Source organism: Aplidium turbinatum, chromosome 1 (assembly GCF_918807975.1).
Source record: "Aplidium turbinatum chromosome 1, kaAplTurb1.1, whole genome shotgun sequence".
Lineage (NCBI taxonomy): Eukaryota > Metazoa > Chordata > Ascidiacea > Aplousobranchia > Polyclinidae > Aplidium > Aplidium turbinatum.
In genome coordinates, this window is record NC_137472.1 from 54,372,090 (window position 1) to 54,398,979 (window position 26,890).

At 36.1% G+C, this 26,890-nt stretch overlaps 4 non-coding genes across 4 annotated transcripts; 1 reads left to right on the top strand and 3 right to left on the bottom strand.

Annotated features, from left to right (window-relative positions):
• Positions 1 to 1,847: 1,847 nt before the first annotated feature.
• On the top strand, positions 1,848 to 1,919 carry Trnap-agg (transfer RNA proline (anticodon AGG)). Its single transcript has one exon. It is a non-coding gene; the product is annotated as a tRNA-Pro (tRNA).
• A 3,515-nt stretch (positions 1,920 to 5,434) lies between these two features.
• Trnap-ugg (transfer RNA proline (anticodon UGG)) lies at positions 5,435 to 5,506 on the bottom strand. Its single transcript has one exon. It is a non-coding gene; the product is annotated as a tRNA-Pro (tRNA).
• A 560-nt stretch (positions 5,507 to 6,066) lies between these two features.
• Positions 6,067 to 6,138, bottom strand: Trnap-agg (transfer RNA proline (anticodon AGG)). The gene has a single exon. It is a non-coding gene; the product is annotated as a tRNA-Pro (tRNA).
• A 10,222-nt stretch (positions 6,139 to 16,360) lies between these two features.
• Positions 16,361 to 16,432, bottom strand: Trnag-ucc (transfer RNA glycine (anticodon UCC)). The gene has a single exon. It is a non-coding gene; the product is annotated as a tRNA-Gly (tRNA).
• Between the last annotated feature and the right edge of the window lie 10,458 nt (positions 16,433 to 26,890).

Consider the following 26,890-nt stretch of genomic DNA (forward strand, 5'->3'; position numbering starts at 1 on the left):
GCAAATGTTTCGTGCAGTCTTTATTTCTTTTCTCTGTATATAACAGGAGAATTGTATGAATCTGAAGAAGAAGAAGACGAAGAAAGCGACAGCAGTGACAATGAAGAATAAAGAAACGACCGTTTACATTTACACAAACAATCTCTGTTTATGAATGAACAGTTACAATAACTAATTGGAGACAAGAAGCAAATGGCATTAAAGACAAAAATTTACTATAGCCTATTGGGTTTATTGGGTTATTTATTGTAGCAGCTGGAAAATGTTCATTACTGCCTGAATTAACGTTCCGAAATGATTCCTTTCGAAATATTTTGATTTGGATAGTTAGTTGTACGATTAAGTCAACATTTAGTGGTCGTATCAAGATCTTGGATCAATTTTCTGGCTATATGCTTCTTATGTAGCCTACTTTCTGTTTTTGGTGTTACAAAGCCATGCAATGTCATGTCCTGTTGCCTTTTTTCGATTGACTGAAAATGATTTATGCAAAAACTTTTTGTAAAATATAGTCCCATTTCATGCATCATGGGACAGCTTGTGAATGTATTTCACCAAAACCTATATAAAAATATTGTTAGATTTAATCCATTCCTACTGTCTTGGCATAGCACTTCCGTTACACCAAGATTGGTTCGAGTAAGGGATGAATTAAATTAAACCAGGAGATTCACTTTTGGGTAGGTCTTTTATCACCTTCCCAACTGAAAGTATAGTTAGGTTTGATATTTTGTGGCGTCCTGACATAAGACTTCGTTTTGACCACGTTTAGTCCATGTACTCTATGGGGTGAAATAACCCCTCTGGGGGGTCACTATGATGACATCTTACATCACCTTTCCACCCGAAAATATTGTTAGATTGTTAGATTGTTAAAAATATTGTTAGATTAGAAGGAGGGTCACTTTGAAGACATCTTACATCACCTTTCCACCCGAAGATATTGTTAGATTTGATATTTTTGTGATGTCCTGACATAAAACTTCGTTTTGACCAAGTTTGGTCCATGTACCCTGTGGGGTAAAATAACCCCCCTTTTTGGGATTTTTAGGGGGCTCTAGGGTCCAAACCCACCCAGTGGGGTCAATCTTCCATACTTTTTGTGAGTAACATGGTTGACCCCGGTAACTTCAAGGGGTCAAACCTTTTGTACCTTATGGGGTGAAATCTCCTGTCGCAGGCTCCCAGTCTAAATGAATCAAAAGAAAACTTTTCTTGTCACAAGTTCGGCTTACTTTATCAGTGGAAACGTTATCACTTCTCTTGTTTTGATACAAAACTTTCGAACTGCAAAATCTACCAAAGCAGGGCTCGTCCGGGATTTGAACCCGGGACCTCTCGCACTCGAGGGATTGCTTTGAGCAAGAACTGGAGTAGGCTACACCTATCTCTGGGCAAACATCTACAAACTATATCGACAGTTCGCATATAGCCTATCGACATTTTTCGTTGATCCGGTTGCTTGCTTGCTTGGTAGGTCCATGATCCATTAAAATTCATATCTTTTAGGTCCATTCGACTTTGCTTATATTGACTTCGGCTGTATCGTCACTTTGCCTTTTGGACACCTTTATACCCCAGACCATTTTGTTTGTTGTTCATACTTCATAGTGACAGTTATCGCTCTTTTTTTTACTATTTTGGTTGGCAATCCCACTTAAGCTACAATTTAATGACGTTATCTCACTTATAAGAGGGACGACCGCAGCTGAGGGACAGATTTCGAAGAAACAGAGCGCGTCTGTACGAGAAACAATAGAGCTGACGCTTTGTAAAATGGTTGACCCGAAGACGTCGCTATAATAGCAGCTATTTTGGAAACCAAACAAATTGCTGTAGGTATACGCGGCTCGTTGGTCTAGGGGTATGATTCTCGCTTAGGGTGCGAGAGGTCCCGGGTTCAAATCCCGGACGAGCCCTATTGTTTTGGTTTGCTGGAACAGTACTCAGGTTGGTAAGAAGGTTTAAAAAAAAACATTGAAGTGTCCATAAAACATTGTAATGATAAGATCAATTGAAATATGACTGCAATATGGCGTTACAATGAGCAGACTAAATCTCTTGCTCTGGTGTTAAAATACAGTAGGCTATATTTGTTACAGATCTTGGACAAATGTCAAATCACTCTTTTCCCCTACGCATGCCAATTGTTAGGCCTACTTCCTCTATTCTACCACAATCTGTAGGTTTCTGGGTTTTTAATTAAGACGAGATTCACACCGAATGTTGACAACAAAATCAACGCGATTCTATTTTAATGAATAAAGCACTAACCAATAAAACTAAAAATGCAGATAGTTGCCAATACCATATACAAATAATAAAGGGAAATGTACTTTGCGGGGTAGCCGACAATAGCACATGTGAGTGCCAAAACAAATGATCCCAAGTTATGATCAAGAAGGCCCAACCCACCCAAATGCTACAAATAGCTGAGCTAACAAAAAAATAAACCCAGGCTAGCTCAGAAGAAAAAGAGAGGGGAAAAATGGCAACTCCAATCTAAACTTTCATGTGCCACAGATTATTTGCTAGTCAATATTCAGAGCCTAGTGTAATTGTCCAACTGTTAATGTTTGTAAGTCTTATCTGTTAAATCAGATTTTTAAACATTAACGCCAAGTGCTGCAAAATAAATAAACATAGTAAGCGCAAACCTTTTGTGGCCAGAAGTCACGCCGTGAGTCGAACTAGCCATGCAGCAAGCTAGAGCACACCCTTACAGTAGAGTAGTTTCCACGAAAATAAATTCAACAATCTGCACGCCAAGAATTGTTATGGTTCAGTGGCGGCGGCAGAGAGCAATACAACATGTAGAAGCAAGGGGAAAATCATCAAGCCGATTCTACACAGAACATACCAACCTGTCTTCAACATGGAAAAACGTCCCACGAAAAATGGCGCATGTTTGTTTTCTTTTACCAATTTACACCAGGAATACAACGTTTTTGTATGCTAAAGACAGTTTTGTATGTTCGGTGTGAATCTCGCCTTAAGGATTTGCATTGTTTGCTGCTACCACTTATACAGTAACTCAATTTGTCAGCCATGTCGAACGCAAGTGATTTTAGCAGACCAACAAAAGCTGCATTTATTAGTTTATATTTCCTAATTCCGAGCGGAGGTGGTAGTTTACGTTGAAACAACAACTGAGCTGAAATATGTGGCATCACATATTTTTGGAGATTAGACATCGATGGTTAGCTAGCTGTCTTGACAATGATTCAGTTGCTACTTGTTTGTTGTCACCACCAAGTGTTGAACCCGCTCCGCAAAAATGATATCTTACCCCGATACCATTCCGCCACCACAACGGCAACAGTTGCTACTTGTCAGCTTGCAAGAAGTTGACCCCTACTGCCCTGGTGGTTGCTGATAATTGTTTAGTCATTCCTTGGGTGGCGCTGTGAATAAGACCGTCTCTGCATGTCTTTTCACTTTGTATATCATATAACTTTACTAGAAATAATGTTGTCCTTTTATATGAAGCGCTTATTTGTATTGTTATACTTGCACAACTTTATTTGTTCTCTACAAGTGCAGAAATATTTGAATAATAAACTTTACGCTAAAAATGATGTTGTCCGCCTGTACGGGGTTAATTTAAACGTTAAAGGAACAAGTGGGACGCTGTGCTGGGACCCACCAGTCAAATATCTTAGTTCTACAACAAATTTATACCAATCAACTGTTACAAAGAGAACAGAGGAAACAACAGTTTGAAGCTCTTTTCTGATGGACTGCACAAAATCCTTAATAAAAACATTCTGAATTGATCAATATCATGTAATAGCACACCTCATGGCATAAAAATCAATAAATCAATCAATAAAGTTCAATGTTTCTCTCCAACTTTTTTCAAAATTTATCAAAATGTAAAAAACTGGGTAGGCTACTGTAGGAGGTTTTCACCTACATGTTAGGCCAGGGGTGCTCAACCGTGGCTCTCGGCCCTCCAAGGGGCCAAAGAGCGTTCTCAGGAGGGCCACGATAAAAGGCTTCATTAATGAATTATAACATGTATCACGGCCTACTAGAACACGGCCAAATATGTTGCTATGTGAGGGAATTTCTAAGAGTCTGAATTGTTACAATTATAGCTATGACAAACCTGTCATCTTACCATTTCCAGAAGTAAGTAAAATAAGCAATATTTGTACTTAGACATATGTTTGGCTTGTTTAACCGGAGATTAGGTATGTATGTTAAGCACAACTTATGCAATAACAATGTAAAATATGTAAGATTTTCCAACTGCAACCTGGAGGTAGTATCGTTTGGTGTGTCGCTTTTGGTGAAATTGCATGTTCCATTTAAAATATCAAGGATTTTTTGTGAATTCTATGTTGTAAGCGGTTCATTTGATGTGCTAATTTAAATTTTAGTTAGTTTTGTTTTCCACCAAGTTTAATTTTGCAAGTAAAATGTGGCTATTAGCAAAAAATCCTGTTATACAAAAATCCTAACGACTGTATGATGAGACTACCTCCAGGATGTAGGCTAGATGGAAAATTTACATATTTTACATTATTATTGCATAAGTTGTGCTTAACATACATATCTAATCTCTGGAAAAACAAGCCAAAAATATGTCTAGATGCAAATATTGCTCATTTTACTTACTTTTGGAAATGGGAAGATGATAGGTTTGTCATAGCTATGATTGTAACAATTCAGACTCTTAGAAATTTCCTCAAATAGCAACATATTTGGCCGTGTTCTAGTAGGCCGTGCATGTATTAATTGACAGAAACGTACAGTTGTGAAACAAAAAACACTCATGTAGGTGATAGTATCGTAAAACTAGCTAAAAGCATAGCCTACCATTAAAACGAAAACACGTAATCGTCTCTATGTGCGCAATTGACATTCGTCTGGCTGTATCAAAGACTGAGCCGAATATAAAAGGCTTGCTAAAACAAAATCAGGCGCAAGTTTCGCACTGAGGTGTAAATCATTTAATCACTCGTTAACTGTTTTCAATTTTCATTGATTTCGTTTCGTTCGTTGTTCTTTAAACAAATACATTTTTATTTTACTCAAGGGGGCCACGTCTTTTAGAGCCACGGTCTGGAGAGCCATGACTCAGAAAAGGTGCAGTCAATTAAGACTATTGTTCAAATAGTTTATTTTCCCACTAATAAATTTACTGTGTTTCAAAAATAATTTGATTAGGTTCAGCTTTATTTATTTTTAAAATGTGTAGATTTATGTTTGCAAAGTATTAGCCTACGCATTGCCTGGTTCGAAAATTTGAAATCAGTGGAAAAACATTGTTTCGAATTTTTCCTTTTACCATCACATGTAAAAATAAACGTTCTCCTCCGAGTTTGGTCCAACGAGCTCTCACACAAAAAGTGTATTGATAAGTTTCACAGCTTCCATAAGTTTGTGTAATAACTTTGTAAAATCATAAATAAAAATAGAAACATTTGGGCTCGTCCGGGATTTGAACCCGGGACCTCTCGCACCCAAAGCGAGAATCATACCCCTAGACCAACGAGCCGCGTATATTTGAAACAATTCAACCTATAAGAATCGCAACAGGTTTCTGCTTTTGTCTGGTCACCAGAACAAATTCGGTTTGTTAAAGGCAGTGGCGTCGCACTTAGCAGCACAATCTGCCGCCCTTGGTTATTGGTAAAAAAATTTCCGCCCCCTTTACACCAACAAACTGTCAAAAGTTTAGTTAATTTTTATTTTTGATGATATATCCTTAATAAAAACATTCTGAATTGATCAATATCATATATGGCAATAGCACACCTCAAACTATAGGATAAAAATCAAAAGTTCAATGTTTCTCTCCAACATTTTTCAAAATTTATAAAAATGTAAAAAAACTGGGCGCTGTAGGAGGTTCTCTCCTACAGGTTAGGCCAGGGGTTCTCAACCGTGGCCCTCGGCCATTAAAATTGTTCTCCAGAAAAAAAAAAGTTTTCTGCCACCTTATCAAATCTAAAGAAAATCTTTCTTGTCACAAGTTCAGGTTACTTTATCATTGGTTCGGTTATTACTTTCATTGTTTTGATACAATACTTTTGAACTGCAAAATCTATCAAAGTAGGGCTCGTCCGGGATTTGAACCCGGGACCTCTCGCACCCTAAGCGAGAATCATACCCCTAGACCAACGAGCCACATTAGCTTAGTAAATTAGATCGAAAATTACTTCTGCTTCGTCCTGTGACACACAGCCGCGATCCAGAGTATCACTCGGTCAAGTCAACTAAACCTAATTTGTTTTTTAAAGAATATTTTGAGAGCTTTGTTGCTTTGTAATAGACTTGTTTAAGTTTATCAACATTTTGTGGCAGTACTTTAAGCGGAAATTTTGCAACTAGGGCAGAAGATTAAACAAAAGAGGCACTCCTCTTTGACCTGAAACCGGAAACACACGCATCCAAAGCACGCGTAGTTTCTCTACAGAAAGGCGTTTCCTCATCAAGTCAAACAAAAAACCTATTGTGTTTTGATAGTTTATTATACTACGGAGAAATTCTCAAAGCGCTGGTCAATTTTGTTTCAATTTTCTCATACCAACAAAATTGAAAACAGCAATGGTCTTTTCACTTTGTATATCATGTTACTACTTTACTTGAAATAATGTTGTCCTTTAATATAAAGCGCTTATTGGTTTTGTTATACTGTACTGTACTTGCACAACTTTAATTGTTCTCTACAAGTGCAGAAATGTTGAATAACGTAGCCTACTTTACGCTAAAAATGATGTCGTGAGCGGTTAATTCAAATGTTTAAGGAGCAAGTGGGACTCTGTTCTGGAACCCACCAGTCAAAAAATCTTAGTTCTACAACTAATTTATATCAATCAGCTGAAAGTTTTGTTACAAAGAGAGAGCAGAGGAAACAACAGTTTGAAACTCTTTTCTGATGGACTGCACAAAATCCTTAATAAAAACATTCTGAATTGATCATTATCATCCTTGTAGTACCGTACTGATCCATGTACTTCCAGACTAGAAGTCTAGAGACTAGAAGTACATGACTGATCGTTTCGTTATCATCATTCAATTTGCAAATGGCCACTATTCTTACAGAAATAGAAAATTGTGATATGGCGAGGAATGGAATGTAAGCTTGTTGAAAATTTGCAAAACTTTACACCAGGAGAGGAAGGCATTTTGTTGGCAGTAATCATCAATCGAAGAATCAGTAGCCAAACCATTTGAATCTGAAGCATGTAGGCTATTGTGGGAATGGAACTTTTAGAACTGCATGAACATGTCTCTTTCAAAATTGTATTTAAATCTTTGACTACAGTTGAGTTCTGAAAACAAGTCCCAGTAGGAAAATATCCAAACCTAAAGAAAATAGATATTCGGTTGATTTGTAAATTCAGCATCACGTAGCCTACTGGAGTCATTTTATTCCACGGTGAAATATGTGAAGCTAAAAAATCGTTTGGTTTTGACAAATCAACACTCGAACAAACTGGTTCTAACTGCTTTGCCAGCTCGTGAGCCTATAACTTTGAACATCGTGCATTCCAGATGGAGACTCACAGTTCCGCCACAGAGCAATACAATAATTATTTATTATTACTCTAGGCTATTCAAGACATTTCATTGCAAACAAATAAATTGGTGCGGCTCTGTAAAAACTTCATTTTATGATTTGTGATTTTAGAATAAAGCGGATCTAACCACCCTTGATTAACTCTTATTTGCCTCAAACGAGATTGCAAAGGGCACCATCAAAATAATCGCTATTTTGTGCAACTACTTCATTTGGATTAATTGACTGACAAAAATAACAAGTGTAGTTCTAGCATTGGCTAGTTGATCTTTTCAGAACCATATCTTTTGTAAGGATTTGCTGTTTTACCATTCATTCTCGTTCTCAAAATAGCCAAAGCTTGGATAAACATTTCAAATTTGTACAACTTCATCTTCGCCTTGCCAACACCTGTCACTTTGATGCGGCAATTAAAAGTGAGACGTCTACCATCAGGGCTGCTAGCATTTGTTGTTTTAAGTGAATCTGGTATTTGATGATATAAAGTAAAATGAAATAAGGGACAAAATGATTTATGTCGGCAATATAATAAGGTAACAACAATAACCATGACAATAAAAGAAATAGGCTCCGGCTAGTCACACTTTGTAAGGGTTTTGATTAGGCTCTCTTTCTGTCATCTTTTACACGCAAGTTAGCAAAGTTATGATGTTATCTAAGCTCTCTTTTCGCAATCACAACATTATTGAAACGATCAAAGGAAAATGCCCTTTTCATTTATTTAATAATAACTTTAAAGCAATATGGTTAGTTTATAAATAAAACAGTGATTTTGAACCACGACATTGTACAGAGTAACTTTATCGCAATGTTTATATGGCATAGCGCAACGAACAGTGCGGATGTGAAGCTTGTCAAAATTTACACAAACAAATTATGTATCATATTTTGAATTGGTTTTTCACGAAACATAAGTAGGCCTAAAGTAGGCCAAGCAAGTGAACTTGCTAACTGTAAACACTTATGAGTGATTACATCAATCACACAGACGGGTTTACAAGAACGGAAAAGCAGGGTTGTAGTTTTGCCAATACACTGACTCCAAAAAAAAGGCAATTAAGTTACAAATCGGAAATTGAATAGTGGTCTATCGAAAATCGTTCTCAAGCTTTTTTTGTCAAACTGTAGACATTAAGCGTGTTTTAGCAATGCTAGTTTCATTTGACACAAACCTCTGTTAACCGACGCCGAGATTGAACTACAACTTTTTGTTGTCCAACAAATCCCGTCATGTTTTGGCTTGACTTTTAGCGAAAACTGATACTGCGACATTCCAGATCTATTGCAAACCACTAAACGTGCCTTTGCAAATTCACAAATAAGAAGAGATTGCTCAACATCCGGAAGAAAGGTGACTCATATACATTGATTGTTTTTACCCTTCTCAAACTGCGGAATAGGTTTTTCTAAGCGACTCTATTCCAGTTGTGAGAAAGTGATCGCCAACTTTTCCCAAGCTCTGCTTAATTACTCATCGCAACCAATGCACATGGAAAATCGTTAGTGTAAAAGAAATTCAATATTTCTGGGTAGCCTGACTTTTAAGGCTTTTGTTCGTAAGCCGTCGATTGTCTTCAACTTAAATCAGCACACCCGCGTAACACCTTTTGAACACCTTTCCGCGGAACACCTTTTGAACTGTTGATAATCACAAATATTTTGTCGACTGTAGTCAAGTGCAATCTTGGTACAAGTTCTCGAGTTTTGCCATTTTGCGTGTGTTTGCAACAGCGTTTGTTGTTTTGCAAGTAGAACAACAAATTTGGAGAGCATTTCTAAAAACATGTTATTTTATATCAAATTTTACTTTGTCAGCTAAATTTGTTATCTACTGCACACAATGGCTTTCTATTTTGCCGACTTTCAAATTCTTTTGCATCACATTCCAGTTATCTCCATTGATTTTTACTGCAAAACTTACCTTGAAATTGCACATTGGATGTTTTCTTGTTGACAGGTGTTTTATCAACTTGGTGCACTAGCTTGAACTTTATTCTCTGCAAATAGTTTACTTCAGGGGTGCACGCACCACTGGGAGGTTTCAAATAAATTTGCAAAGGGCACGGAGATGTTGAATCAGTAGGTTTAGTTATAAGATGACGTAAGAAGCTATGCTTGTTTACCGAGCTTTTGACTAACATTCTGAATTCCAGGTGATCCATTACGTTTCCTCGAATCTAGAAAGGGGCGGGAGCACTAATTGGTGATTTAAAGGTGGTGTTAACAAAGGAAAAGAACCACTGGTCTCAGACTCGGTCCCTGAGTCTCTATAACACCTTAAAGATTCTATATTTGTAATTTAGTTGTACGTTTTATAAACCCTAAAAATCTTTTTTTTGACCCGATTTTAGAACATAACTTGAAAAGACGAAAGAATTGGGTAATGTCATACAACATAGGTAATCTGCAGACGTTGAATCAATTTATAAACGACTAATTTGCTGGCTGTAATGAAAAGTAAACATTTGCATAATTATTTATCATGAAAAATCTTTATAGTGTAATATATACTATAAAAATTACGAACTTATAAGATGAAAATATTCACTTTTTTTTAATGCCAAAATTTTAATTTTTCAAATTAGGTAGGCTGTTTGCGCATGAGGTAACTCGGATTTAGTCCAATTAACAATTTTGCAAGACGTGAGAACGGTGTAGAAATATCAACGTTTTACGAATTAAAAAGGTGGACTGAAAGTCGTTATTTTCCCATCCTACAGTTAATTTATTACCAATCCAAAACGTATTTATTATTTCAATAATTTATATGGAAATATCTCATTAAAAAGAAGAATCGAATAGCAACTAAAAGCAGACAAGATTGCAAAGCAGACAATTTATTTATGTCGGTCGCAAACACAGTCCCACCTTATCACCTGCTCTTCAACATTGTTCGGTTAATATTTACTTGGACTTAGTGTTAGTGAGGGTGTAATTTTGGCAACTCTCAAATAACATTTCACAAAAACAAACAACTCTAACTGATCCAACGAGAGCTGGTCCAATCAGACATTAGCAATTGAGAAAAAAAAAGTTTTAACGATAACATTTTTTCCGGGACGTTTTAAGTTTTGTTTTAATAGACTTCAACACATAAAACAAATAAAATTTAATTGAGTGATTAGTAAACTTCAAGCGCAAAACTAATCAAAGTCGGTGCTAGCTGTAGGCTAGACGCGTAGAATAGAAACTCTTAATCTTTTAAACAAAGAATAAGCGTGATATTTCTATTCTGTGGGCAAAGTTCAACAAAAAATAACAAATTCCAGGAGTGTGTAACTCAATTCTTTCCTCTGTATCGACGCTTACTGAAGTGGGCAGAATAAACACTCATTCGCTTTGCTGGTTGTTGGAAATCATTCAAAAGCAAAGGCTTGTGAAACCACAATAAACTATGTGGAATCTGAGCTGAAAGTTTATTTCTCCAGTCCAAAAAATTGGAATTGTTGTAGTTGAAGTTGACATTTCCGGGTAACACGTTTGGTATTTCCATTTCCTGTCATTTGAACATGTCTTTTTTTTAATACTTTCTTGTGTTGACACAAAAGAAGCCACAGTGTTACATTACAGTGGGACTTATTGCGAAGGTGGTTCTATGTGAATCACATAAAATTGGAAATTACTTTCTTGCGGGAGGTCTAACAAAACATGGAAAATCATTAAACTTCGTTTTCACTTCTAAAATTTCTAAAGACAATTTTACAAGAAACTATATGACAGAGAAGTTTCCTTTGCAAAAAGGCCAATATCTTTCAAAAGTTGTATCTCAAACATCTTGTCATTACCTGTCTAATCAAAGTAATCGAAGGTTTAACAATACAGTACCATAAGTAACGCGTAGTGTATTGTTGAAACTTAATTGTTTTCAGTACATTCGCTCACCAATTCAATGACCGAGTAGTTATTGCCTTCAGCTTTAGTGCATATAGACCGGGGTTCGATTTCAGGTCGGGTCATAACGAAGATTATAAACGTGGTACCCATTATGCTCTTTTTTCCATAACGCAGGCTGACTATCGGGCAATAATGTGATGACATCAGTAATAATATGCTACAAGGTTTTAAATAATTCCTCTCGCAAAAAATAGGCTACTCAGTTGTAGAGGAACAATAAATAAATCATAACACTTTGATCACTATTATCAATACGTTCTCTCGTGGCCATGGTTCTCTCTACATCATTTGAACCATCAAAAAGCACAAAAGATTTCTAAATGGAACCGTTTGATGAAGGACACTACAGTAATTACATTAACAAAAACTTTACCTATTTACCACGGCATAATTTGTAGACGGTCATAATAAGCAAAGCCTTTCAAGTTTATTCTGATGTGAAACTATTAAGCGCTGAGGTTAAATTTTGTTTGCAAATTGTCATAAAAGCTATCACGGCAGGCAGAATAGAAAAACCTTCTATTAGCCTATCAAGAACATAAATCAATACAATTTACTAAACAATTGGTTTTAACTGCACTGTTAAAACTTATCTTGTTATGTGTAACCTTTTTCTACTTGGGTGATATTTTCCTTTCTGAATTATGACGCAGACTATATGTAAAATAAGGTAGCCTATTATTTTAAATATAGGTTTTCCAGGTAAGCCATTATTTTTTGAGTAGTCTTTGTTATTTCACACAGAATCCATCTTTCTGTTCTATTTCCGTGTATTTGCGTCATTTCCAAGGGCAAACTTGTAAGAATCTTATGATAAACTCGGCAGAAAGTAAACTTCCCTACTCTTTAGAAAACTATTATAAAATTAAGGTCATTAGAGCTTGTCATTTTTTACTCATAATACGCATTGTCTTCTATGGATCATTCACAATCATTCACATAATAATAACAATGAGGTGATGATGATGGCGTATGAGCGATCTTTCCAGGCTAGATTGGAGGGCAGGAAATCTTCAGCCACTCAGCAGTCTCGTCGTCCAGGACCTTCAGACCATGCGCACCGTGTGGAGGCCGGTGGGTTAGGCAGTGGTGGATGACATGGTCTGCGGACTGTTCCGTGGCACCACACTCACATTCTGATGAAGGAGCCAGGCCCCACTTGTGCATGTCCGAACGAAAGCGGCCGACGCCAGTTTGCAGGCGGTTAAGCCTGACCCACGCAAGCCTTGCGAGGGACATCCTTGGTGGACGGGGATCGGCGTGGGGTATGAAGTCACGGAGCGTGGAGGTGTGATTTTGCCACTCCGTGTTTCACATGTGGTTCGTCCAGTGTGCCGCACTTAAACCAAGTTCTTCTGCGTTCTTAAGTAGTTGTTGTGCGGCAGGCACAAAGGGGCGTCTTCATTTCAGCCGCTGCTGTATAGGTGGTGGTTAGTTTTTTGCGCAGTGACTTCAAGTGCCGGCGGTACGTGAGTGAATGTTAATTTATTTTACACACGTTGGGTGCAAAATAGCTTCAACAAAACGTCTCCACAATTGGCGATTTTCTTCTATCTGTCCTGTGCTCTGTGAAGGTTCAAACCTTCGCATAAAAGTTTGTGCTGGTCTTCCTCGGTTTCGTTTGCCTTTGATGCAGTTTTGAAAAGAGTTTCATTATAAACTGAGTTTTTTGGATGATTGTCTTATTCTACACTACAATATGTCCTAGCCAAAGAAGTTGATGAGAAGAAGTTTGGTGGTAGTAGGGCCAATCCAAAGCGCAGTTAAGGGGGCAAAAGGGGCATTTGTCCCCTCCCCAGAAATGACTTAAATAAAAGTTTCACACTGTTTTACAAGGTCATTTGACAAAATTCAAGACAAATGTACGACCAGTCCAATTGATGTCAAGTTATCTTGTTGTGTATCGCGATTTCAAATAAATTCTCTTCAGCACAACTTTATAACAGGCATAGTAGGCTAAAATCTTCAGTAGGTCAGTTTAAGAGTGCAGCAGTTAACTTTAGAAAGCAATGAACAATAATGTTTTTCAGTTGCTAAGAAATAAATCAATTTAGTCTGCGAGCAGTAGTGACAATATTATGTAAATTATGAAAAGAATTAAGTCATACATTAGTAAAACGGAGTGACAAACGCCAGGGAGGGATTCTGGAGAGGCAAGCCATCCTCGCAAAAAAGTGACACAAAATTGCCCTATAACGGATTAAAATGGTACAGTCACTATCAATTAAATGAAAAATAATAAAAAAGGCAATATAACGCAAGAGAATAACTGCACGCCCAGCAAGCTGGTGCAAGAGAGAGGCCCAATTACGGATCCATAGGATGCACTGCCAAATAATTATAAATTCAAGACAAATGTACGACTCCCAGGTTGAGAAACGCTGGTCTATTCGGTATTTCAGGTTTGTGAACGTGTTGTAATATTCGAAAGCTTTTCCTTAGACAAATGTAAAAATCCGAGTTCATTCTCTTTCGCTGACATTTATTTTTTGTTTTAAGGCAAATAAAAGAAACGTTTTGATGGGAGAAAGTAATAGCTTTTTTTTTCTAACAAAACAAAACAAACTAGACCAGGTGATTTGAAACGCCATGGAAGGATATGACATTTAGGAGGACACTAATATTGCCATTAATCGCCAAAATCCAAACTGATTTTTTCCTGTCTGGTTCGAAATAGAATCAATTGTTCTGATTATGACAGCTGAAGTCGCCGATTTCACATCTTGTTGGCTGATTAAGCGGCGAAATTATGATTGACGCGTTCTGTAGTCATCAGGCAAGTTACGCAAGGCTTCAACGAATAGTCACGTGATCAGGAAATCAATTGAAGCTTGACTGCACCGACAAACACACCGGAAAGCCATTTCTTCTCCTTTAGTTTGAAACTGAGTCAACCATACTTCAACAACAGTTGACGATTCGGTTGGGCTTATTCGGTTTAGTGATGCACAACAGTAACCAAAATCACACAAACCATAAAGCACCTGCCCATAGTTAAGCCGCCCAGCGGGAAGGTTCCTAAATTCCGAACGGGTTAGTTTTGCTTTTTTCGCATTTTTTGCAGATATTCATCTCTGTGCTTTTTTTAAACTTTCACAGATATCTAAATTAATTGCGTAGATGTTTTTTTTTACATAATTATTATATGTATAAAAAAGTGTTACACACAGTAAAAGGAAACATTCAGGCTGACAGCGATAAATGGAATTAATAGAACCAAACGATTGGAGCTGTTCGACACAAAACTATTTGTTTTTTAGAAAAAAAACGTGTTTAGTTTGTTTTTAAAATTAAAAGAAACATAAAGAAATTATCTAATTTTGTTGTCGAAACGAAACCATTTGCAAAATTGTTTTACCTGAGGAGTGCCAAAACAAGAAGTTGGATAAGTTTAGGAGTCCGTAAGCTTGGTGGCTTATTTGACGGCTGTCGAGACTAGAAAATGTTTGGGAACCACTGAAGATGAAACTATTTCTCCTTATCCCTCTGTTTTATGATATTGTGTATAATTAAGATGCCAATGTTTAAGACATAACCTAATCTCATTACGTCTAACGACTCGGCTATGTTTGCTCAATATTCTTGTGACGTAATAAACAAGTCGCTCCATTCAAACCCAGCACACAACCAATAACAATTTAGTTGGGGAGGTTTAGCTGTGACTTTTGTGAAAGTTCTTTTGTTTGTTTCAAGCAAACAAAGAGATTTATCTTGACGTCATAAGAATAATACGATGTAACCCAAGAAGACCGCTTCTAAGTTTGTCCCTTTCTCATTTGTTTACTGGGTCATGGTCATGAATAAGTGCCTTACCGCAATGATCAATGGGCGTAATTTTAGTTTTTGAATTCTTTTATATAGATGCTGGAGGTTTTTAGCCAAGTTCATTTCTACATTATGGATGAAGACTAGATTTTGGTAGTTTGTTTCAGGTCGTGTTTGTTTAATAACTTCAGTTAAATTGCTTTCAATTTTGCTCATTTTTATCCTCGATAAAATGAAGAGGCATCGCTGACAAGAACAGGAACGAAATACGTATTCCTCTGCGGTCAGAAAACATGAGAAGCATAACGTAAAGCCATCCTCTTTGATCACCACAAGTTCACAACCCTTTTCATGTTTTGAGAGTTTCGAGGATTTTAAAATTCTTTTTTTTTTGCGCAAATTTTAAATTCAAACCCACGACAAAACAAAGTGGTTTGGATTTCGATACAAATCAAGGAATTATTAGCTGGGAAATAATTTTTTTTGTGAAATTGAAATAAAATATTTCGACATCAAACAGCTGCTAGCTGGCCATGAACACTTGAACAGCCCTAATTTGCTCCTTCCTGACATAAACAACAGTGGCTCACATCTGAAATCTTTTCTCTGATAAAAAGAGATAGAACCTTTAGAAATCAAAAATAAAAGAAGTTTTGCAACTATTCATGTTTGTTAACTTTGCATGGGGAGTTAGTGACGTGTGGAAAGCTTTTCTCCGCAGCATTATGACGCAAAAGTATAAGAATGATAAACGACTTAATCAAATGCAAGCGAGAAAGTAAATGAATTTCAACGGATGAATTTCATTACATTTGGCCTAAATTGAACTTTAAACATCCTGAAGTTCTGTGAATGAACTCGTAAATCTGTTTTCACACCGTTTTAGTTCAAGATTTTGTAAAAGAAATATTGTATTGTTAGTTTGTTACAGTCTCGCAACTACTTCTTTAATTTTAAAATTTGTTTACTGCGTGAATCTACGGAAATATTATCACAACAGACGAATAAAAACTTTTTTCCTCACTCAACTATTGCAAAGAATAAAGATCACCATTTGAACAAAAAAAATGAATGAAGGTTAACTTTTAGAGACGCCACACCGATGAGTGGTTTTTCTATTTAGTCTCAAGAGTCAAGAAATATAAAATTGCCATTAAAAAATAAAACTGCGTCGACCGGGAGTCGAACCCGGAACTAGTGCTTGGAAGGCACCAATGCTAACCGTTACACCATCGACGCCTCGACTTCATTATGTCATTTTGCATCTTTAATCCACTGCCCACCAATCATAAGCTGCGTTGCCTGTGACATCATTAGTTGATCGCTCACTAAACCTTGCATTAAAAATCTAGTTGCTGAGAAGCAATTCCAACTACGATTTCTTACTAACATGTAGCCTACGACCTACGTGATCAATAAATGCACAATAACAATTTTTTTTTTTAGTGGTACACTTCTTCAAAATCGGGAGGGGGCTCAAAGCATGTCATCATTGCTAAAAGGGGAAGTGTTTAAGAAAAGACTGCTTTAGAACAATCAAACGTAAAGCCGAACAGTTGAGAAAAACAAAATATTTGAGACGTAATTGAATTACGAAGACGTTTCCAACTGTGCCAACAGAGGCATGAAGCCTGCCCATCAAGATAATAAAGATTTATGCGGTTTTGGTAGCAAGAGTTCATCTTTCCGGTGAAATACATTGCATTGTTTTGACGTAATGTTAGTTTACCAACTTTTTGCTGCGATGCATCTACGTCCATTCATGCAAAACAATACAAGCTTTGAAGTCATTGTTGAAACCAAAATGAACAAAGAACTTTTTATATTTCCAGTTTAATCCAACTCCTGTACAGTACACCTGCGTATATTTAATGTGATGCAAGAAGATTTATTTTCATACGAGTCAGTTTATAAATCTGGGGTTCCAAGTTTTTCATTGCTGCGGACCTGCCAACATTTGAAAAAATTACCGTTGCTCACTGACGAGGTAAGGGCTTTTGTTAATTATTTAAAGGGGAAAATGCCACTCTTTAGTGATGCATTGCGTAGTGGTGTGGAAAAGTCATACGCTCGTGCAAGGCAATTAATTATGGCCCACCCACGGCTGCTGCGTTAGAGACAGGGTGATTCATTGAAAATATCTTTAAAGAAATCTTGGCAAAAAGGCTGGGGCGAAATATAAAAAATAACTCATACGGAAATGTTTAAAAAATGAATTGATACAAATGCAAAAATATATTTCTCCGAGTTTTAGTTCGTTCTTCGTATTTAATGTCATTGCCAGCTTTAGTTTAGTAACTTTTTACTGATTTCAATTTTGTGTTCATTAAAAAGTGATGGATGCCTTAATCAAAAAGAAAATAATCTTAAAAGATCAGAGTAATTACAAACAACAATATTTAAACATGTTTTTTTAATTTTCTTTTTTTCACCTTCTGACTGAAGTTTTGCTTCGCAGCCTTCATTCATCAATCCTTACCAAAGAATAAATTGAATGAGTTTATCGAACAAACTCACCAGTGCAACGTTGACACACGATTAGTTTACTTCATTTTACTTTCAACATGTAACTTCTCTGGTTGACTATTTATATGCGTTGTCACCCAGACATCAAAATCTGACATTTTTACATTCATTCAACGTCTGCAGACGTAAAAATGACAGATTTTGATGTCTGAACAGTAGGACAGTCACTTCAATTTCATATCATTTTAATATCACACAGCAATAAAATGAGTCATTCGGAAGTTTTGGTGGACTACCAGCCTTAGTTTTTGTCGCAAAACTGATAGCTTATCGTAGCTTCCCATAGACTTTAAACAAAGCGGAAATTGGACTGATATGGACATGAATTGAGCTCATTACAATTTGGAGTTGACAAATCAGTTAGTGAAGTGTTGCCCTTTGATTTATCAGTTCAACGATAGCACATGCTCTTCAAGACCTCACGGAGTTCTGGTTCATATCAAACTCTTGTAGTTTTTGTTTACAATAAAATAGAAAATGTATGCACTTTCGTCAGCTTACAAACTCATTACTTTCTTCTTTATATAGAATTACAATAAATTCAGATGTTGATAAAAATAAATTAAATAACACTTCGATTTATAAAAAGCTTACCTGGCTTACAGCAGCAAGTTTTTGCAATTAGAAAACTTATAAATTGGATTTCCTTAAAGCAAATTGGCTTAATAGACTGCGATTGTTTTGTGATACCTTTGACATCTCCATTGACTGCATAACATTCTTAAAAGTATGAAAAACTGCAAATTATGTCACACTTTTAAATCAAGTTCTTTAATTGATGTTTTTCCCACACCGAATTAAATGAATCAAATATTTTCTACTAAGGTAATTCTTCAATGAACTCTAGACGTTTGTATTTTTTGTTAAAGTTAATCATACTTCCATTTTTAATCCAATTTTTTTTCTACAGAAACATTTTCAAATTTATCCATACCTAATTTATGTTTAGTCATTGATAAAGCTGTCAAGCAAGCCTACGATCAATCAAAGCATAGTGATTCATAAAGTGTCGTTGAATCATTATAAAATCAACTAATCATTTAGTGATGTATATTTTTGACTTCAATTATGTTTTAACAGACGCAACACCACACAAGTTTATGATGTTGGCGCCGGTTTTTCATTACTTTCCTTATGTTTGCTTATTTTTATTTCTTGTTTACATATAGGCTATAGTAGACATCAGTAGTATAAACAAACTGCTAAATTAACTTACTTATCATCCCAATAATTGTTTCATAGTCTCGCCAATGACTGTAATCATTGTTTAGTTAGAGTGTTAATGTAGGCCTACTTATAAGAACACATGTCGTTTTTATATTGCCTATCCAAGAGTTGACTTTCGACCAGACAACAACGGAAAAACGATGTTCAATCGATACAGTTTGGCTTGTAAAACATAAATCACCTCTTTGAGTGGAGAAATCAGGCAAACCAAGAAGTGAAGTTGGATGACGTCACTGATGAGTTGGCTAAATATTAACACAAATTTAAACCCTAGGGGTTTTTCTTCTTCATTTAAAAATTGCGATTGGAATTTCTTTATTTAAGCTTAGTTATTGTACAGAAAAACAGTTGCGTCGACATCAAAAATAGTCCACATCAATCGTAGTAAAAAATGAGTTTGTCTATCCTGCGGTAACCTAGTATCATTTCGAGGCACACTACTGTGTCGTGGAACACCGTTCAGGAGCACTGACATAGAGCAGTGGAATAGTGGAATTTTGCCTAAAATAATTTTTTGCCCCTCTAAATGACCGTCATCTTGTGTACAACCGTAAATAAACGCAAGAAAAGTTAAGTTTTTATTGTTTTTAATGCTCCAAGACTACGTCAAGGGTTGGCAACCTTGCGATCGTCATAATGAAATCATCCTTCACAACAATATCTGGCTTAAATGTTTAACTGCACGAATGCAGGGCAGTACACCTGCAGGCTGGCATCAAGCAAATAACAATTTTTCGTAACTATAGATAAACTTTTGCACACAATTTATGAACTCCTAACATGAATAGATGAAACACAGCTTACAACAGCAGCTGTGTATAACGTCATGCTCGAAACACAGTCATTTTATTCAAATTGCCGTGAAAGTCGACAAACAACGCGTAACTTTCTTAAAGTAAACTCGCTCAATGACACAAGTTTACCTCAGATCAATGTCACTAACACCATCTTTAAATTTGCCCAGTCAGAGATTATTTCGTTTGCTTGATCGTTGTTTTCGTCAAAGGAGTGCAATGATGATGGATTTGTGAAAGCACAATTACAAAGTGCCCAGTAAACACATTGTGCAAGTAATCGGTAGTTCTTTAATGTGCAGTGCACCCAATACTGCTGTAAATATACCAACAGTTCGCAAATTATCTTTGTTTCAAAGGTTTCTACTAAACTTTTGATGTTTTTTTTTTCTTTTTTTAAACTAGCACCAATTTTTAAAATTTTAATTCCAAACAAAAACAAAAGTTGGAGTAGCCTACCGTAAACCTAACAATTATTTTCTACATGGATAAAAAAGCCAGCTGGATTTAGCATTTTTCATCATTTAAAAATCAAACAAAATTGCTCCTGGTAGCCTAGGCTACGTTAGCATGAAAATAGGTTTATTAGACTCTAGCGCAGGGATTCCCAACCGGGGGAATATTTGCTACTAGGGGGGAATCTTGCGATTTGCAGGAGGGAATTTGGTTTTTGGAATGTAAAGCTTCTTAAGCCTAGTAAGTTGGCTTAGACTAGAGCTTTAGAAGTTTAGAGCGTTAAAGAGGAGCCCTTAACTCCCGATAATTTGGAAAAATCAATCACTGGATTTTGGCCATTAATGTGTAATTCCTATCCCACAGTGGCAGATGGTAGGCTACTGCTATTTTGCATTCATTAAATGCTGGCATTTTCACAACAATCTAACAGTGGCAGAGAAAGCTATTCGAATTATCCTTTCGTTTGCTTCCACTTATCTATGCGAATCAGATTTTTCAACTCTTGTGCAGATGAAAACAAAACAGAGAAACAGATTAGACGTGGAGAATGACATTCGTTGTGCTCTTTCCAAATATTTTTCAGCAACGGTCATCAATAATTAAATTACTTTAAGCTATAGCCTACTGTATATAAAAATTCGGACTTTGTCAACAAAATGAAAAAGGGACCTTAGTTGAATGAAGAGAAATATTAGAGGCTAAAAAGCTTAATTGCAAGTGAGAGTTTAATTTCTCTTCTAAGACTTAATTAAAATATTAATGTAAACGAGTTTTTAACAAACTAAATTTGTAGGGGGAGAATTTGGATTTGAATAGCGACTAAAAGGGTTCGCAGAATAAAAAAGGTGGGGAACTACTGCAATATAATGGGAGGTCTGGATTTTCTCAACAATATAAGTCTAAAACAATACATTTTCTCAAAGAAAAGGAAATGACTCGTCATAAGTTTATCAAGAAAAAGGCAGTTTTCGCCAAAGAGAAGGAATTGTCTCAAGACAACCGAGTCCAAAATAGATGCAAACGCATCACATCTCCATGACATTCCAGCAAACACTATGTTTTCATCTTATTCATACAAGATCTTCGGCTGGAAAGACTCCAGGCTCCTAAAATCATCGAGTCCTGGTCAAAAAGTAGCCCCTGATGTACCTCTAAATCAACACTACGGCATGCAGAGTTGGTGCTTTCGTAGCAACTGTCCTCAACAAGCAAGGGCTGCTGAATGTAAATCTAAGTTAAGAAAACAAGACATTCGAGTTGATGTGAAGTTGTTTGTAAGCAACTCCTTCATGTGGTTCTTGCTTTGACAACCATTGGTTTGTAATTGTCGTTTCCTATAGGATGTTTGAGGTAATAAGGTTTGGTTTGGTCGGTTTTGAATCTTTAATAGATAAGTTGGCAGTTAAGTTTATCGAGTTATTTTTGGTGGAATATGTTTCATAGAATTTCTTCTACTTGCAACTAGCGTCTTGCAACCGATTCAGGAAAAAATCCAACTCTTGAAAACACCAAATTAATCTCTCTACTAAAACTGTAAGGTTAAGTATTCGTATTGTTAGATGGACAATTCAATAAAACTAACAATTCAACAAAACAAACACATAAAAAGAGTAAATTGTTTAAATAACTTTTTTGTGACATTAATGGTTTGAATTTCTGCTTAATGTGACTTAGCAACCATTGAAACAAACAGGCTGCTCTGCTCAAATTCTGCTTTCATAGCTTAGTTTTTGTGGATGTTGTTGCTTTCTGTGACAGCATTATTTCAGACAAAACTACTAAAGCGTATAATTATATCCTTACATCAGCATAAAAGATTTTACATTTTCCATTCATCGAGAATACACCTCCTTTGCATTACATTTTATCAGGAATTCATTTTCACAGAATTAGGCTACATAATTACAGAATATAATAGATATAATAGATTACAGAACATAATTCTATTTGAATAAGACCTTCTGATGATCCGTTAGGTGAAACAATTTGTAAAGGCTTCAGATAGTAATAACTATATTTGATTTAATTCGCTCTGCTTTGCCTTTTTGCTTAGCATTGAGCACTTTTTGTAGTATTAATAGTTTTCATTGTTTTTAGTTATAGAATAGAAATTACAGTTTGATTGGTGGGTCCCTATAATGCTTCAAAGGTAACATTACTTTATCTTTTAAAGAATATATATTCTCAAAATCTTCAAATTTTTAAGAAACAGCCAACTTGCTTAAATCTTTGCATGTTTTAAAATATTAACTGTTTATTTCTAAATTTCGAAGGATTATCATGATATCTATACGCATGATTCTAGGATTTAATGTTAATAGACCAATCGTTTGAGCGCAGAGAAAGGTTGATCGAAGGTGTTTGTGGCTACGTGCAAGCGGCGAAATCCCATGCAATAGTAGCCTAACCCTGATAGTAACCTCCAAAAGCAGAATGCATTGCTGAAAATAAATATTGACTGAAGAATGCAGCAAAATCACGGAAAGTGAAAAGTGTGAAGTAAACAGATGATTGACATTTATGAACCAGCAAAATCTCATTACGTGCGCTTCGTGCGGTTTAACTCGCGGTCAAAGTTCTGTCAATGCTGCCCAATTTCTGTGATTTCATTGTTGTTTTTTAAATCTATTACGTAAATCGCTACTTATTTTTACTTTTTGTGCACAAATATGAGTAAACAAATTTGTTTTTCAATCCAATATTAACTCGTGTGTTGTTAGTTGCTGGCAGTAGCGTTGAAAGGAGGGTTCAAGGGGTTCTTTTGAACCCGGGCCCGGCATGATTCTTGGGACCTGTAACCTTTCCAAGGGGCTCAGAAACTGGAAACAAACAATTCCTTGAATATTGGGCGTTTCTCTTAGAAGTGTTTTGATGTGGGCCAGAGGATACCGTCAGTACCGGGTTCAAATTATCCTTTTAACAGCCCTGGTTGCAGATGATATCTTATTTTGAGTATTTTGCCTACGTTTATCCCGCAATGAGTTTTAAATATGTTATGCAACTTTTCTTCAATAATAAAATTAGCAAGGTCACGTAGTTTAACATGAAGCAAACATGCCTCGAGAAAAATTTATTTTATTACTTTGTTAGTAAAAGATAAAGTGACGAAGCAATTTAGATGATTGCTTTTCATAGCCACAATATTACATTTTATTCTGCAGCCAGGTGTAATGGACATGGTGTGGCGCTTCGCAAACTTAACAAGAGCAAGTGTTGCCACATTCAAGGTTCAACCCGCTTACGCGGAATGAGTGAGGTGACTGGACTGGAGTCTGGAGTTTTTGAGTATAGGCTATGTGATTTTCCTTTTTCAAAACATGTTTCCTTTTTTTCTTGTGTCAACTGTGCTGTGTAAAATCAGCTTCAATGTACAAAAAATGGGTTACAATTGAGAACAAGTTAAAATGTAACCAGATACGAAATAATTTAATGATGCCTGATGTGCAGTGCAATGACACTAAAACGAAAACAACTTCAATGTATTTTGCATAAGAAATCTTAAATAAGCGTTAGAAATGTGGTAGTGTTACTAAGATTATTTTTTACTGGACAAGTTTCTACTTACAGGATTTACTAACAGTGGATGTAGGATAAACTGGCTGAATGTCCATGTAGGGCTAGGTTGAATGGACAAAACAAAAGGGTACACTGACTTAATGGCCTGCAAACACATAGCCTACTATACAGTAGGTAAAGGTGAGTTCCATACTTGAATCCAAGCATTGGAGGATGAGAAGAGAAGGTTCTCATTATATTAACCCTTCGGCACTATAGGGTGGCCCGTTCCTTTTTCTTGGCCGCCTTTACTTCAGCAACTACGTCCACCCAATTTATTACACTCTGGGTAGAGGTGTGCGGTGTTTGTCAGCAACCAGCATAAGCCGAGAGTCGAACCAGGCTACATAAAAATGGTTCTGTACGATTACCGTTATTTCATGTTGATCAAACATTCTTGCTCTGAAAAGACATTTCCGATTTTTTTTATCTTAAAAAATCTTTCTTCAAAGTTATACAAGTTACAGTAGAACAGCAATTCAAAAAATAATCTTCATCCATTGGCCACAATTTTAAATTTAATGCGCCTTATTTCCAAAAGTAAACAATTACAGATCGTTTGAAGTTTCTGCGCACAGCTGTGGTGACATCTTTAACAGCCACAAACTTATAGATTGCGTGTTACAAGTGTGCCTTAGGCAAGTTGTATATTTTTTGCATTGCCAATTCTCAAAATGATTTCAGTTTGCAATAAGAAATGTGAGATATTACTGTTCTTACGAGATCGCTTGAGCAAACAATTTGTAGATAACAATGAAAAGTAAGAAAGCTATTCGCAATTTGATGATCAGTCACCTTCGCTGTTGAGAGTTGGTGAACTTTTATTATAGTTAATAAAATAATGGTGCAATGCTTAAATGGTGCAGAGGAAATTGGTCTGTCCTCGGCCAAATTCCTGCTTTGACTACAGTATGTCATCTTTATTGTCAGTTTATTTTCAAATTGCTTTCCGTTAGTTTTAATAACTTTAAAGTAACATTATAATAATAATAGTAATGATGGTGTTGCAAGCCCAGTAGTGCTTTTTCACCTTCATGATAACTTACGTAGCAACTTATGTAGCACGATAACTTACCTTATGATATTGATAATTTCTAATCATTCTCCAATGTTAGACCAAAAATGATCCTAAAGGTCAGAATCGATCTCTACCTAAGTATGATTGAGCTGACTAGAAAGAAATCAGTTAATTGATTGGGTCGATAAAATTTGGAAAAAAGCCGTATAAAGGATATACGATTTAAAGTTTTAAGTTTTAAATAACAAATTAAAATATGTAGCCTATAGGCTACAAACGAATTACAGAAAGTAACGATGTGTTTTAGCCTGATGGGCTAAAACAGGTTGTTAATATCTACATTCTACATTGTGAAGTAGGCTAAGCAACGATCATGCTGGTAAAAGCGAAACTCAATCTATTGAATTACAGAAAAATTAACATGAATAAGTTGTACGTTAATTAAGATTTCATGCTAGATGGCAATCATCAGGTGCAATACTTATTCAAATAGAAAATGTTTCCACTCTGTTTAGTGCTTGCTGCATTGAGCACTTCGTTTGAAATACAGTAGCTACAATTTATCCTTATAATTGTCTGAAAAACAACAAAGGTATTTTCTTGGATAGACATTTCATGCAGGCTTTACGTTAAAGCCATGTGTTTATAATGCCAAATTCTACCTATGCTGAGGAGTAAATCTAACGCATTTAAACAGTAGGCTCTACACGCCGCTGTACAATCATGCTTACAAAGTTGTCGGTTATTGAACTCACCATCTACACACTGTTTTGAAGGAAATACGACTTTATCCTGAACGGAAAATTGTCTGTTGTGTTTTTATGTTTGCTGAAGGAAGAGCAAAATCACAGTGTGACGCCTTCGCGTAGCCGATGCGAGACAACAATTACGACGATAGTCTTGCCACAGACTGACTGTCTGGTTTCGGAGAGAATGAGTGCTATCATTCAATCTCCTTGCACAAATCAAAACAGGTCGCTGGTTTATGTCGAAAAGCTTGAATTATTTCATACAAATTAAGTCTACCTTTGGATTATATGAAAGATGATATAGATCGATTTTACTTCTATCTACTTGGATCTAATCCATGACGATTAAACTTTTAAAAGGTTAACATTTTACTTCTAATCTTTCTTATTTTCTCAAATATTTGCCATAACAGAGATTATGATTGCAACTACGTTTGAAGCAAGCCTACATTTTCGTTGATATAGAAGCATTTTTGTAATAATCGTATTGGAAAAAGAGTAGAGTTATAATCGGATGAAGATCGGCTAAAGTCGTAACATAGTTCAATTCTTTTCTCAGTGGCGCATTAAAATTACATGAACACGTAGCCTACAGTAAATCTTTCTCCTAATTTTTGAGAAATGCTTCATCAAATTTTTTTCTATGGAGTCGCATTGCGGTCTATGTTGACAAATTTGAACTTGTGACCGCAATGATGTACTGTATCCTTGGCAAATCTTGACAAGAAACTTTTCTTCTGGATTCACAAATTACATCTTTTTATTTCAAGTTGATGTAACTGAAAGTGTAAGTAATAGCAACATGTGGCACATGCTCGAGTTAACACGCAGGCTGACTGCTCAATTGGTCATCGTAGCAGCAGGGCACACAGATGTTGATCGTTTCAATTTTTGCATAACGATAGGAGAGATACGAATAAAAATAATTGAAGTTCCATCAAAAAGCTACATTATAAGACACCACGTGGAAATGGTTAGTTCAGAGTATTTCAAATGTCAACTCAAATAAGCAGAGCTAAAAAGAAGATTTAAATGTTAAAGGATCGTAGGATATGAGGATTGGTGAAATAAATAAACACTTTAGCAAGTAGAAGGTGCACAAGCAAAGTATAGCAAGTGACTTTTGACTTGAGTCCTCAACACTTATTTTTGTTTTGAAGATTTGAAATTACTAGTTTGGTAAAGTTCAAGTTAACGTACTTCATTTCGACGTATGACGGTGAAAGCTTCAGGACGACGCTCTGAAGAGTACCAGTTCGACACCTTTTGAGAGCAAGTGGTTGTGTCTTTGGCAAGGCACTAAATGACATGCTTCTGAAAGGGAACAGGAAGATTGGATTTCTTCAATATCTGTCCACTTCTCAGCGTCGAT